General features: G+C 33.6%; 1 pseudogene; it reads left to right on the top strand.

Moving 5' to 3' along the window:
* Positions 1-12,586: 12,586 nt before the first annotated feature.
* LOC142872868 (ensconsin pseudogene) lies at positions 12,587-13,245 on the top strand (annotated as a pseudogene).
* The last annotated feature ends 1,774 nt before the right edge of the window (positions 13,246-15,019 follow it).

The raw sequence follows: 15,019 nt of genomic DNA, 5'->3' as shown, positions 1-15,019 counted from the left end.
TCCCAGATAGTGCTCATTGAACCCATTAGGTGTAAATATACCCATCCCTTCCTCGCCACTCCCACCTGCCCAACAGCCGATGAATGTTACCTCCATATATGCACATAAGTGTTGATAGATTAGTACCAATTTAATTATGAGTATATGTGGTGCTTCTTTTTTCATTCTTGTGATACTTAGGAGAATGGGTTCCAGCTCCATCCACAGTAATATAGGAGGTGTTAGTTCAGCATTGTTTTTTGCGCCTGAATAGTACTCCATGGTATACATATACCACATTTTATTAATCCACATATGTATTGATGGGCACTTGGGTTGTTTCCACATCTTTGCAATTGTGAATCATGCTGTTATAAACATTAAAGTGCAGATGTCTTTATTACAGAATGTCTTTTTTTCCTTTTCATAGATGCCTAGTAGTGGGATTGTGGAATCAAATGGTAGTTCTACTCTAAGTTCTTTGAAGTCTTTCTATATTACTCTCCATAGAGGTTGTACTAGCTTGCAGTCCCACCAGAAGTATACGAATGGATCCACACCAACATTTGTTGTCGGGGGACTTTTTGGTAAAAGCCATTCTCACTGGAATTAAATGCTATCTCATTGTGGTTATAATTTGCATTGCCCTGATGATTAGAGATGCTGCACATTTTTTCATATGTTTATTGGCCATTAGTCTGTCTTCCTTTGAAAAGCTTTTTTTCATATCTTTTTTTTTTTTTGAGACAGAGTCTCACTCTGTTGCCCCAGCTAGAATGCCCTGGTGTCAGCTTAGCTCACAGCAACCTCAAACTCCTGGGCTCAAGTGATCCTTCTGCCTCAGCCTCCCGAGTAGCTGGGACTACAGGCATGCGCCACCATGCCTGGCTCATTTTTTCTATTTTTGGTAGAGACAGGGTCTTGCTCTTGCTCAGGCTGTTTTTAAACTCCTGAGCTAAAATGATTCACCTGCTTTGGCCTCCCAGAGTGCTAGGAATACAAACGTGAGCCACCATGCCTGGCCTTCTTTTGCCACTTTTTAATGGGTTGGTTTGATGTTTTCTTGCTGATTTGTTTGAGTTCTTTGTAGATTACGATAATTAGCCCTTTATTGGATGTATAGCATGTATATATTTTCTCCAATTCTGTAGGTTGTTTATTTGCTCTAATGATAAATTTCCTTGACTGTGCAAACCACAATGGATAAAAAGTCAATGCTTTTTCTCTTACATAACTCATGGCTTTACACTGTCTAAGCCTTAAACTTATGGGCAGAGTGTAGGACAAGGTAGGATGGGAGAAGAAAACAGGCAGTAAAGTTGAGTCAGTCTCAAAGCATCATTTCCAAACACAAGTGCACAATAGAGCATCCCTAGATTGGAACTATCATTTAACTCTTTTCTGCTTTTGGTTGTGCAAGGAGTTTGCCATGTAAGATTTGACAGCTAACTCCTAATTGGCTTATTTATCCCCAAGACTACACCCGTAGAAGCAAAAGACTACTTCTTTTGGCTAAACTGTTTTATTTTGCCTGGTATAGCAAATTTATCAAGACTGAGGGGGAAAAAGCATCTACTGAGTACGAAGTTGTTCCTACTTCACTCAAAGGGATACATTAAAATATTTTTAACTTCCTCCTCTGTTTTACTTCTCTTTTTCTCAATTCAAGATTGGGATATCAAGTTCCTTTAGGAAAACGCCATATAATCCATCAACTCATATTTATTTGCTCTCCTTCATGAAACTAAACATTTCTTCAAAACATGGAATATGATTTTCCAAACTATCACAACACGGTACTTTTAACATTTAATTTTATTTATTTTCCCACTTGTTGTTTGATCCTTAGTGGCATATTGAGTAAGAAATATTCACAAATGGTGAATTAATAAGATATATCTTTTATATAAAAGAAGAGAGATTTATCAAATTTAACTAATAGGAATGAGTTATATTCATAAACTCAGGAGAAAATTTTCAGATCAGATTGTAGAAAGAGAGGAACCAAAGAAACAAAGGACTTATGAAAAAGACCCCAACAGCAATCACAGCAAAAATAAAAATAAGTAAGTGGTATTTGATTAAATTAAAAAGCTTCTGCACAGCTAAGGAAATAATCAACAAAGCAAATAGATAATCTACAGAAGGGGAGAAAACATTTCAAGCTATAAATCCAATAAAGGGCTAATAATCAGAGTCTGCAAAGAACTTAAGCAAATCAGCAAGAAAAAAAATCAAACAACTCTATTATAAAGTGGGCAAAAGACAAAAAAAGAAGCTTTTCAAAAAAAGATAGATGAATGGCCAGCAAAAGTATGAAAAAATGCTCAGTGTCACTAATCATCAGGGAAATGCAAATTAAAATTGTAATGAGATATCACCTTACCCCAGTTAGAATGGCCTTTATTGAAAAGTCCAAAACAATAGATGCTGGTGTGGATGCAGACAGAAAGGAATGCTTATACACTGTTGGTGGGACTACAAACTAGTACAGCCTCTTTGGAAAACAGTATGGAGATTCCTCAAAGTTCTAAAAATAGACCTACCATTCAATGCAGCAATCCCACTACTGAGGATTTAACCAAAGGAAAAGAATGTGTTCTATCAAAAAGACACCTGCACTTGAATGTTTATTGCAGCACAATTCACAATTGTACAGATGTGGAATCAACCCATGTGCCCATCAATTTATACATAGATTAACAAAATGTGGTATATGTATACCATGCAATACTACTTAGCCATAAAAAAGAATGAAATAATGCCTATTGCAACAATTTGGATGAAACTGGAGGCCATTGTCCTAAGTGAAGTATCTCAAGAATGGAAAAACATATACCACATATACTTGCTATTAAATTGGAACTAACTGATGAGCACAAGTGTGCACAGAGGGAAGTAAAATTCAGCCAAAATCAATCAGGGAGCAAGACAAAGGAGGGGATGGGCTAAAATATACCTATTGGGTACAATTAACCATATCTGGGTGATGGACACACTTATAGCTCTAATTGAATCATAACAAAAGCAACCGATGTAACTAAATCCATCTGTACCCCAGTAATATTTGGGGAGAAAAGTGCAGAATTTTGGAATACTTGGTATTCTTCTAACCACAATATGAGTGGAAACCATGATACTTGGAGGAAACAAAACAAAATAAAACTAAGTAAAATTAAAGATTTCAGTCAAATTTTCAATAAGATTAAACTACTCTTACTTCCATTGCAGTGGAAAACTCTACTTAAGATATTAAAATTGTAGAAAAATAATCAGTCAACCTATATGACTCTTTCTTCAAATATGTATTTTGTTGATGCTCATATTGGATGCAGATGAATACTGAGTTGCTATCATGGAAGTAGAATAGAAGATCAGACACCTCTGCATACTTCCACCTTTCTACCATGGAGCTACTGAGACACATCAATAAAACTTCCTCCCTCCCTTTTAGTTTTCACATTGCTTTACATTTGTGGTTATATTAGAATTCTTTTTTTTCTCTTAAGTGTAAACACAAATGTCAGTAAGGTTAGAGTTTTAAAAAAAGCCTTATTGTTTTGTTATTGATAATGTCAAACATTAGTTAATTTAAGTGATTCTTGAAGACACAAAATTAATCATAAACTATTACAAATAATTGAATTAGCACATTTTTCTTCTTCTTAGAACAATGAAACTTTTAGGAATGACTACTATTTTTTGCAGATAAGTTTTCTGCAGTTGGTATTAGAGCTGAGCATTTTGTTGAGCCTGTGTTATGAGACACTCTTATCTTCTTTAGGTTGTAATTATTTATTTTATCTTTATCTTTTCTTTCTGACTAGGGAATTAAATTTATTTGCATTTCTGTCTCCTCTGCCAGCCTGTGAGTTCCTTCCAGGCAGGAACTGAATTTATGCATTTCTTGTACCCCAGAGCCTAGCAAATTGCCTGATATGAAATAGATGTTCAATCAATATTTTTCAATAAAAATGAAGCTCACAAAGGAGCTTCTTTTATTCATAAAAATAAGGCTGACAATATTGCAGACATATTTCCAAAATGTCTTATTTTTATGATTGTGATGGTTGCTGCATATGTCCTAGAATTATTTTTTTAAAGAAGCAGGAAATAACTAATAGTTTTTATTAAATAAAATATTGGATTTTACCATATAATTTGAAAATAGACTGAGTTTCTTACATTCTCAGGGCCTGCTCAAGGCCTAGAGCACATATTTTTAAATACAATACTATTAGTTATTTTTATAAAGGAAGAAATCACTGACTTCATTTTACTTTCCCATGTGAGCTGATGCTTGGTGACAGCTCCTATCCCCTATGGATTTGTCTAACAATTCTGACTAGGCAACTACATTGGAACAAGGTAGGAATATAATTGTGCTCTTGTTAAAACATGCTGTAATGTCAGGCACACTGAATTTTAATTCCCATGGTAGGTCCAGATAATCAGGAAATTTTTCAACTGCAGAAGGACTTTGAAATAGCATGTGACAGTTTTACATCTGGCCATAATTTCACGCTTTGCCACCTTTGATCAAAGTGTCACCATAAGTGAAGGCAAGGAAATAGGAAATGCTAGTGTGAAACCCACTATATAACACATTCACCTGAGTCTAAGGGTAAAACTTATGTACGGTAACAATATTCGTCCCCAACTCACATGTTATGTTAGAAAATGTCTATAGCTAACAATTATTTTGAATTATCCCAATATTATTTTATAAGTTGAACATGTCATAAGTAGCCTCAAAGCAAGACAATTGCCGAAAAGGCACCAAATTATCAAACACAAATTATTTATACACTGGAATGCTAACATAAGTCATAAGAAAATAAGCTTCTGTGATAATGTATAAGTAGGCATTCCCCAAGCCACATTTGTTACCTCACAATCCAACACCTAACGATAAAGCAACATAGATTGACTCTTTTCCGTAAAAGTGGTTTTCACTGGCAATTAAAAAAAGGTTAGTTTAGGACAGGGGAGGGGAACCTTTGGCCTTAAGGCCACATGTGGTCCTTAATAGTGACCTTTTGACTGAATCCAAATTTTATAGAACAAATCCTTTTATTTTTATTAATACATTTTATAATCTTTTATATTTTTATTTTTTAAATGAATGTATTTGTAATACCAAAGAATAAAATAAGTTTCAGCCAAATAATCCTCCCAGATTGATCAGCACAATTAGAACATCATTAAGCCAAACTGTAAGTAAGCTTTAGTAAGCTAAATCGACAGCTGCTATGCTCATGATTTAGTTCTAGCTTCCCTTGCCTGACTCTCACCACTACTGCATGGGGCTGGTTGGTGAGAGTTTATGGGTGTCTAATATGCCAGTCTGTTTTCAGCTTTTGACAACGGTGCACTGTGTTTCTGTTTGAAGTGGAATTTTTCAATAGATGCACACCTCGACAGTATTTTTTAATTCTGTCTGCTAAACAGTCCAACATGTCAAAGAAGACCAAGAGAATGCTGAAGGAAGAAAACAGATTTTTTAATGAGGATTGGGAATTGCAATATTATCTTGTTTCTGCTAAAGGTAAGATTATTTCCTTGCTTTGTCATACTGCAGTACCAACAGAGAAATTAAATGCTCATTAGCATCATAACACTCATAAGGACCTCAATTTTTTTAAATTAGAGGGACAGGTGTGAAAGGTTGCACTGAAGAAGTTAAAAGATGAAAAGCAAAAGCAAAGACAATTCTTTCAAGCACTAATAAGACCTGGAAATAATGCCACTGAAGCAACTTAAAAAGTAGCTTATATACTCAGGGAAAAAAAGGGAAGGCATTCAGTGATGTAGAAATTATGAAAGAATACATTGTTGAAGTTGTAGGATGTTTAGACCCTGATAATGTTTCAAAGTACAAACAACTGCCTCCTTCAAGAACCATAACTGATTGGCAGCATGAATTAGCCTTCAACTTAACATAACAACTTCATGCAATACTTCAAAAGGAAAATATATATTATTCAATTGCTTTCGATGAAACAACTGATACTACTGACTCAGCACAGATTTTATACTTCATTCTGGTTATAACAGAGGATTTTTGTTTGTTATGAAGAGTTGCTCACTTTGGGCACTCTTGTGAACAGAGTACAGGAAATAGATATGCTTGAAAATTTTCAAGATAAATGTCGTGAAGTTGGAGTGAATTTGGTAAATTCAGTGAGTGTATGTACAGACAATGTACCTTCCGAGACAGGAAAATATGAAGGGTTTATTGCACAGATAAAAAATTATTAACATTCTAGTGGAGGTATCTTTTTTATAGAATGTCTTTTGTTCTTTTGGGTAGATGCCCAGTAATGGGATTGCTGGATCAAATGGTAGTTCTACCTGTAGCTCTTTGAGGTATCTCCACATTACTTTCCATAGAGGTTGTAGTAGTTTGTAGTTCCACCAGCAGTGTAAGAGTACTCCTATCTCTCTGCATCCAAATCAACATTTATTACTTTGGGACTTTTTGATAAAGGTCATTCTCACTGGGTATAAGTAATATCTCATTGTGGTTTTCATTTGTATTTCCCTGATGATTATCAATGCCATGCTGTTTTGGTTACTATAGCCTTATTGTATAGCTTGAAATCTGATAAAATGATGCCTCCCAATTTGTTCTTTTTGCTTAATGTTGCTTAATACTCTTTTGCTTAATGTTGCTTTAGCTAATTGTGGTCTTTTCTGGTTCCTCATGAAGTGTAGAAATATTTTTCTAGATCTGTGAAAAATGATGTTGGGATTTTAATGGGGATTGCACTGAATCTGTAAATCACTTTGGGAAGTACAGACATTTTAACAAGGTTTACTCTGCCAATCCATGAGCATGATATATTTTTCCATTTATTTACACTCTCTGTGATTTTCTTCCTCAGTGTTTCATAGTTCTCCCTCTAGAGGTGTTTCATCTCTTTAGTTAAATATATTCCTAGGTATTTTATTTTCTTTGTTGCTATTGTGAAAGGTATTGAGCCTTGATTCTCAGCTTGATTGTTGCTGGCATATAGAAATGCTACTGATTTATGTATGTTGATTTTGTACCCTGAAACTTTGCTAAATTTATTTATCAATTACAGGAGTCTCTTGGCAGAATCTTTGGGGTTTTCTTAATATATGATCTTATCATCAGCAAAGAGCAACAGTTTGACTTCTTTCCCCATTTGGATAACCTTGATTTTCTTCTCTTGTCTGATTGCTCTGGCTAAGACTTCCATTCAACAATAGGTTGAGCAGAAGTGGTGACAGTGGGCAACATTCTCTGGCTCAAAATCTAAGCAACAATGCTTTCAATTTTTCCCTCTTTCAGTATGATGTTGGCAGTGGGTTTGTCTCATATGGCTTTTATGATATTGAGGTATGTTCCATCTATGCCTATTGTGTTAAGAGCTCTTATTATAAAAGGGTATGAATTTTGTCAAATGCTTTTTCTGGTTCTATTGAGAGACTTACATTGTCTTTGTTTTTACTTCTATTTATGTGGTGAATCACTTTTATAGATTTGTTTATGTTGAACCATCCTTGCGTTTCTGGGATGAAGCTCACTTGATTGCTATTGATTCTTCCTCTTTTGATGTGCCACTGAGTTCAGTTTCCTAAAATTTTATTGAGAGTTTTTGCCTCTATATTCATAAGGGATATTGGTCTATAGTTTTCTTTTTTTGTTGTTGTTGTTGTGTCCTTCCCTGGCTTCGGTATCAAGGTGATATTGGCTTCATAGAATGAGTTGGGGAGGATTATTTCCTTCTCTATGTTATAAAATAATTTCTACAGTATAGGTAGCAGTTCTTTTTTGTAGGTCTGGTAAAATTCAACTTTGAAACCATCTGGTCTGGAATTCTTTTTAATTGGGAGATTTCTTTATTGCTTTAATTTCATTACTTGATATTGGTTGGTTCAGGAGTTCTATTTTTCCTTATTGAGCCCAGGGAGGTTGTGTGTTTCCAAGGATTTTTCCATTTCCTCAACATTTTTAAGCTTATATGCATAGATATTTTTATAGTATTCAGAGGTGATATTTTGTATTCCTATGGCATCAGGTATAATATTTCCTTTTTTCATTTCTGATTGAGCTTACTAGGGTCCTTTCTTTTCTGTTTCTGGTTAATCTTGCAAGGGGTCTGTCAATTTTGTTCATAATTTCAAAGAACCAACTTTTTGTTTCATTAATCTTCTGTAAAATTGTTTTGTTATTGATTTAGTTCTGCTCTGATCTTCTTAGTTATTTTTTTCTTCTGCTGGGTTTGGGATTGGCTTTCTATTCCTTTCCCAATTCCTTGAGATGATCCCTCAGATTGTTTATTTGTGATCTTTCTGACTTTTGGATGTAGGCACTTATGGCTATGAATTTTCCTCTTAGGACTGGTTTTCCTTAATCCCACAGATTTTGATAACTTGTGTCCCCTTTGGCATTTAGTTTGAAGAATAATTTGAATTCCATATTAATTGCCTAGTTTACCTAATAACTATTCAGCAGTAGGTTGTTTAATTTCCATGACTTTGTGTAGGGCTGAGTTATTCTATTAGAAATCATTTCTAATTTTATTGCCTTATGGTCTGAGAAGATACATGGTATGGTTTCTATATTTTTTTATCTTATTGAGATATGTTTTGTGGCATATGATGTGATCAATCTGAGAGAATATTCCATGAGCTGATGAATAGAATGTGTATTCAGTGGTTTTGGGTAAAATATAAATGCCTATAAAAGGCCCAGTTGTTCTAGAGTTCCATTTAAATTCCATCATTTCTTTGCTTATTTTCTGCTTGGAGGATATGGCCTACTGAATCAGTGGGGTGGTAAAGTCCCCAGCTATTATGACACTGCTTTTTATTTTATTTAGATCAAGTAGGGTTTGCTTTATGAATCTTGTTGCCCCTTGTGTTAGGTGCATAAATATTTAGGGTTGTTATGTCTTCTTATTGAATTGTTCCCTTCACCATTACATAATAACCATCTTTTCATTTTTCATACTAGTAGTTTCCAGACTCTAGGAACCCAAGTAACCTTTGATTTAATCAAATAATTACTTATTTGTATTAAATATAAAGAATAAATAAAGTAAATGGGTGCTCAAAAATATTAAATGGTATATACTTATATTCCAGGGTTTTGGTATCATTGCTATTAAACTTCACATAAATTTTATTTATGAGGAATTTTTCCACTACTTAACATTACCAAATTTTTAAAGTGATTCTGTGAATAAATCATAGGTAGCATAAATACCTTGTCAGAATAAAACTAACAAGAAAGAAAAAATAAAAGAATATATCATTTATAAGAAGCTAGTTAATGCTGGATATATTGGTGGACATGTTACTACCACTGGAACATAACATATCTTATTTAACTGTTGTAACAGTACAGAGATAAGTAGCAGTTCAATTTTTACAGATTAAAAAAAAGGCATGAAAATGATAGCTCAATCCAGGAAACTATGTCTCTAAAACCATATTTTTTATACTTTATGGGATTAAGGAATAATCCTGGCTGGGCTCTTATGTATGTTCTAGTCCCCACTTCACCTTAAAAAAAAAAAAAAACAATAAATTTGAGCACACTTGAAAAGTTCACATGATTCTATTACTGATATATAAAACTGGGATTAAAATAGGAATCCATTTTTGCTTATTTTGTAGTGATAATAAAGTAGAATAGAACAAATATTGCAAAGATCTAAGTTTCAGGGTGAATTCACTTTTGAGATAGATAATTTTTAATTTGATTGCTGTTTAACAAAATATTCATCTAGGTATTTTTATAAAAACTCAAACTCCAATTGAAGTAAAAGAGATTATTCTGTGATATTTCTCTGACAGAAGAGAATCCTGGGAGCAGCTGTAGCCATAATCATATTTTCTCACATGGAAGGATGTGAAACCACCAGAGATACTAATAATATCCAAGAAAGGAGCTAGGTAATTACCAAGACTAATCAGGATTTCTGAGGACTCAGATAAATTTGAGACTATAATAGGATTACACTCTCTGTTACTCTAGGCACCAGTATTTGCATATTACATTGGTAGGGTTTAGAAATTGGGATGTCCAGATTAGTGTTAGAAATAGGCAGATTTCTTGACTTTCCTTTCTGCAAAGAAAAAAATAGGAGTAGCAAATAATCCTACTTCTAAGTAGTTGCTTTAAAACCTCATGAGTAGATGGGACTCAATCTGATATCAAATCAGACAGAGAGAGAAAGAGAGAGAATTGTTTCAAGTGCTAATTGTAGGAAATTCAAAATTCAAGAAGAATAATGAAATACTTTTCTTCCATTAAATTTATTTTTTAAAACAATCCAGTGTTGCCAAAATTACATGAAGCAGAATTTAGACACAAGATGATGTTCTGTTTCCCCTTAATAAGTAGGAGACAGATAAGAAATTACATAAAAGTATATGCTATTGAATTAAAAATACATATCTTGTCAAAATATTTTAACACATAATATTAATAGAATAGCTTGACAGTCAATACTATGGAGCCATTTCCTCATAGTAGACCAATTAGCAGAGTCCTTTACTGTTTTTGACTGATAAGTATCTAACTGCTAAGCCTAACTGCAAGTGAGTTAATTTGACATACCAAAATAGATCAAGTTGGCTGATTGTGTTGAATTGCACCAACTAGTTCTTTAGTAACATGTACACACTGTCCATGCAAAAGAACCGTTTTGCTACATTTTCAACTCTCAAGTTTAAAAAAACCACATATTTTTTTCCAGAGAATCAATTCTAAACACATGAAAGAACTTTAATTCTACCTTCTTCATTAAAGTAGCCCCTGGCCATGTGTGGCTATTTAGATTTAATCATAAATTAATTATAATTAAATAACATTAAACTTTTAGTTCCTTGGTACTTGCTCCATTTCAAGTGCTCACTGGTCACATGTGCCTTATAGCTACTGCATTGGACAGTGCAGACATAGAACATTTCCATGACAGCATAAATTTCTATTGGACAGCACTGCTCCAAACAATTTCTATGGATGAGATTAAGCTTTTGTCTATTATTTTTAAAGGCAATTTAATTATTGAGTCTTATAACATCCTTCAATAATACAGAAATATTAAACAAAAGATTGATATTGCCATAGTTATTACCTCCTAGTAGTGGGAAAGTAAAATGTAAATAATAATTTTTTTCTTAATCGACCAAGAATAAAGCAGGCAAAATCTATAAGTAAACTAGAACATGAAAATAAGCACAACATAATTCATTGTCAAAGAAAAGGCAATTGATGCATTAATGATGACTTTTTTCCTCAATATATAAGATTAGCCAAATTCAATTTTTTTAATGGTACTGCATAGTTTTATTAAAAATAATTTAAAAAGCTGGTGTCAAAGTTCCATAAGTGATAGTAAGAGACAAACTTTCCATGAAACCAAAAGCCCCCTGCATCAAGGATCGGTATCAAGTGACATCCTCCACCCCCAGCCTCACTAGGTGCCCTGCACCCATGACAGTCTGCTCCCTTTGACAGTCAAGGACAAATTCAAAAAAAAAAAAAAAATGGCACTGTTTATTCATGGCTATTGTACATATGAATTTACAAAATTATCTGATATCTTTTATAGTTAAAAATGCACATTTTGACCCACTTTTATAGATCTATCCAATAGAAATTAAGGCCTTGCTACAGAAGGAAGTTTATTCAGAATATTTTATAGTGGCAAGAACTTGGAAACAGTATGAATGTACATCAGTAAGGGAATAGTTGAATATGTAATTATGGTACTCTCACCATATAAAAAATATAAAGTTATTTTTTAAAATGTGTTAATTTCACCATCAGCCTATATCCTAAAAAAAAAATAAATAAAAATGTGTTAAATCTTCCAGCATTCATCTGTAGATCACAAGGAGTATACAAACATAGCATACTCTTAAGTAAAAAGCAAATGGAAGAACAAATGCAGAAAAATAAAAATATACATAAATGAAGGAATAATGAAGAAAAACAAGAATAATTACCAAATGTAAAACCAAAGTTAACCTTTTTTTATATTTATATAATTTACATGAGCACAAACAAAGTTGTACAAAATTATCTGCTGGGCTTTTTGATATTACTTTTCTGTGTGAGAGTTAAGAAAGGAGTTTACAGAAAATTTATTAATTTTTGTCTTTATTTTTATATTGTTTCTCTTTTCCCAGGGATCATATATCACTTTGCAATTTAAAAATATGTAGCTAAAATAATTCATTATGCATCTACTATAAATAAGGCTCATTTTGCAACTCAAGTATCCAGCAATAAATATTAATAGATTAGGCTTAGGTAGGACTTTATCATTTATAATGCACTCTTACACTATTTTGATCCTTACAATGACCTTATCAGGGCAGTTGGGCAGAATATGTTTCTTTTTGCAAGTACATCCAGTTAATAAGTGGTGGGGCCAGGATTAGCACTCAGGTGCTCTCAATCTCTATTTTATTCTTTTTCCACAGTATCAGGATTTCTCAAAATTAAAGATCCTGTTTTTATCCCCAAAGAACAAATTTTGCTGATGAAGAAATCAGGGTTTTAAAAATGGTGATGTATCGGAGCAGAGATAAATGTGGAGCCAGTCGCTGTTCGAAAGAAGAAGCAGCTCGTGTTCGTGAAGAAGCGGAGAGGATCCGGCAGGAACGAGAGAAGCATTTCCAGAGAGAAGAACAGGAGCGCCTCGAGAGGAAGAAGCGACTTGAGGAGATTATGAAAAGAACCAGGAAAACAGAAGCTACAGATAAGAAAACAACTGATCAAAGAAATGGTGATATAGCCAAGGGAGCTGTCACTGGAGGAACAGAGGTATCTGTACTTCCACGTGTGACAAACTCCCCAGGAAATGAAGAGCCAGTGACCAGCTCACGTGTGGTTGCCTCACACCAATCAAAAGTGACCGTGGAGAGCACTCCCAATTTGGAAAAACAACCAAATGAAAATGGAGTATCTGCTCAGAATGAAAATTTTGAAGAAATTATAAACTTGCCCATTGGATCTAAAGCATCCAGGTTAGATGTCACCAACAGTGAGAGCCCAGAAATTCCTTTGAATCCAATTTTGGCCTTTGATGATGAAGGGACACTTGGGCCCCTGCCTCAGGTAGATGGTGTTCAAACCCAACAAACCGCAGAAGTGATATCAGCATTTCTTCTGAAGAACCAAAGCTGTTAAGGAGCATCTCCCCTCCTCCAGTTTTCTAAAGATGTCTTGACCCTCGTTTTAAAAAGAATTTATTAAAACCAGCTGAAGACAACAGACTGGGGAGCTTTTCTAATAATTTTCATCAACGGAAAGAAAGAAATGCTCCTCATTTTCCAATCCTTTAAAACAGCTTTTTCTGGTGTGCTCCTTCTTAGCAAATCAATATTTTTCTGCATTCTTTAAAAGACAGGAGCATTTGACGACTATAAAAGAAATGGGCTGACTAGGCATGATTTTTTTCAGATAGATATTTTGGTCTTAAGCTTAACATATAAAATTGGCAAAAAAAAAATTACCTTTGACAATACAATACTTGAAAAATAAGTACCTCTTTGCTCTACAAGTAGAATGAATAGGGGAGGTATTTGAGCCTGTTTTGTTTAAATATTATTGCAAAGAGTTCTATTTGTAGAAGCAAGTTATAGGCAGATTACCAAGTTCTTATAAATGCAACTTGTACATGGACATTCTGCAAACCCAGCTGTCACAGTCTTCTTGCAATTCCTTTTGCAAACATACACTAAAGAGTTTTAAAATGTGAAAAGACATTGTTTTTCAGAGCAAGGAAATAATTTACTGTCCTCTTAAATAATGTATTTATAAAGCTTTTCCAGACAAACTAATCAAATAAATTAGAACAATGTGACGACATTGCAAATTTGATTTCTTAGATGCATTCCTGCTAATGTTACCATAAGAGAATGTTGCTGATGATTCAGGGCTATTTCTGACATCTGTATGTTGCTGCTGTCCCCAGTGATGGTGGAACTTATCTTTGCCTTACCTGATCACAAATTATGTGTGTGTGTGGGGGGGGGGGAAATAAAGATTTAATATTTCTTTAAATAAAAAAAGAATTTGGTTTTGCTCGTTTAAGAGCAATGAAAAAATGATGGAATGTTGACTGTGTTTGGTGCACAGGACACGGACCTTCATGGAAGTCCTCTTTCTCCAAAGCATCCATCAGCTCTTCACCTTTCATTCTTGTTCTCCACTTTTGCTGCTGAGCCTAGCTGTACAAACTTGCACTTTCATTTGCTAATATAAATTCAATTTTCTTTTGCCATTTTAGAGACTACTAATGATTACATATAGAAGATGGAACACATGTTTTTATGTGGATTGTTTAAAAAGATAAATTTATACCATTATAATGTGTTGGTTTCATTAAAAGAAGGATTGGTTAATCTGATAGATTGAATGAGAGATACTCATCTATTGGACTATTTTTTTAAAATCCAAGCATATGGTCTTTAGTAAGAGCTTGTAATTTGTTAAAACATTAATTTGGGCCTTTTCTCTATTCTCAGTTGTCCATGTACACAGTCATTATATTAAAAAAAATGTTCGACAAAGTTGTTTTATTTGTGTAAAATCAACCTAGCATGAAACATCAAATAAAATGTTTGACATAGAAAAAAAAAAAAAGGTGATGTATCAAGTCTTTCCATCTTACTTCACAATTTTAATACTTATCTTTAATATCATCCTCTTTCCAAACTAAAATCTTAAAAAAATTATATAAAATTAAGTTTGTAATTAGGATAAAAATCCATTTGTAAGAAGAATTATAGTCTCTGTCTATATCAAAGATCTGTTTTATGCCTAAAGCAATGTTTAAATGTCAGAAAATTATTTTTAACAAAAGTACAATGTTTTTTACTTTATTCATTTGCATACTTTTAAAGAGATGCACAGATAACTTTCAGCTTACATTTTTTTTCATTGATCACAAAATACATCAATATGATCATGACATGCTAAAGTTGGGGATATCTTTAGACATCAAGTGTTAGAGTAAAATATAGCATTGCATTAAAATAGCAAAAA

Source organism: Microcebus murinus, chromosome 9, assembly GCF_040939455.1.
Source record: "Microcebus murinus isolate Inina chromosome 9, M.murinus_Inina_mat1.0, whole genome shotgun sequence".
Taxonomy (NCBI): domain Eukaryota; kingdom Metazoa; phylum Chordata; class Mammalia; order Primates; family Cheirogaleidae; genus Microcebus; species Microcebus murinus.
The sequence above is the reverse complement of the archived record's forward strand: the minus strand, read 5'-3'. Positions and strand labels throughout refer to the sequence as shown.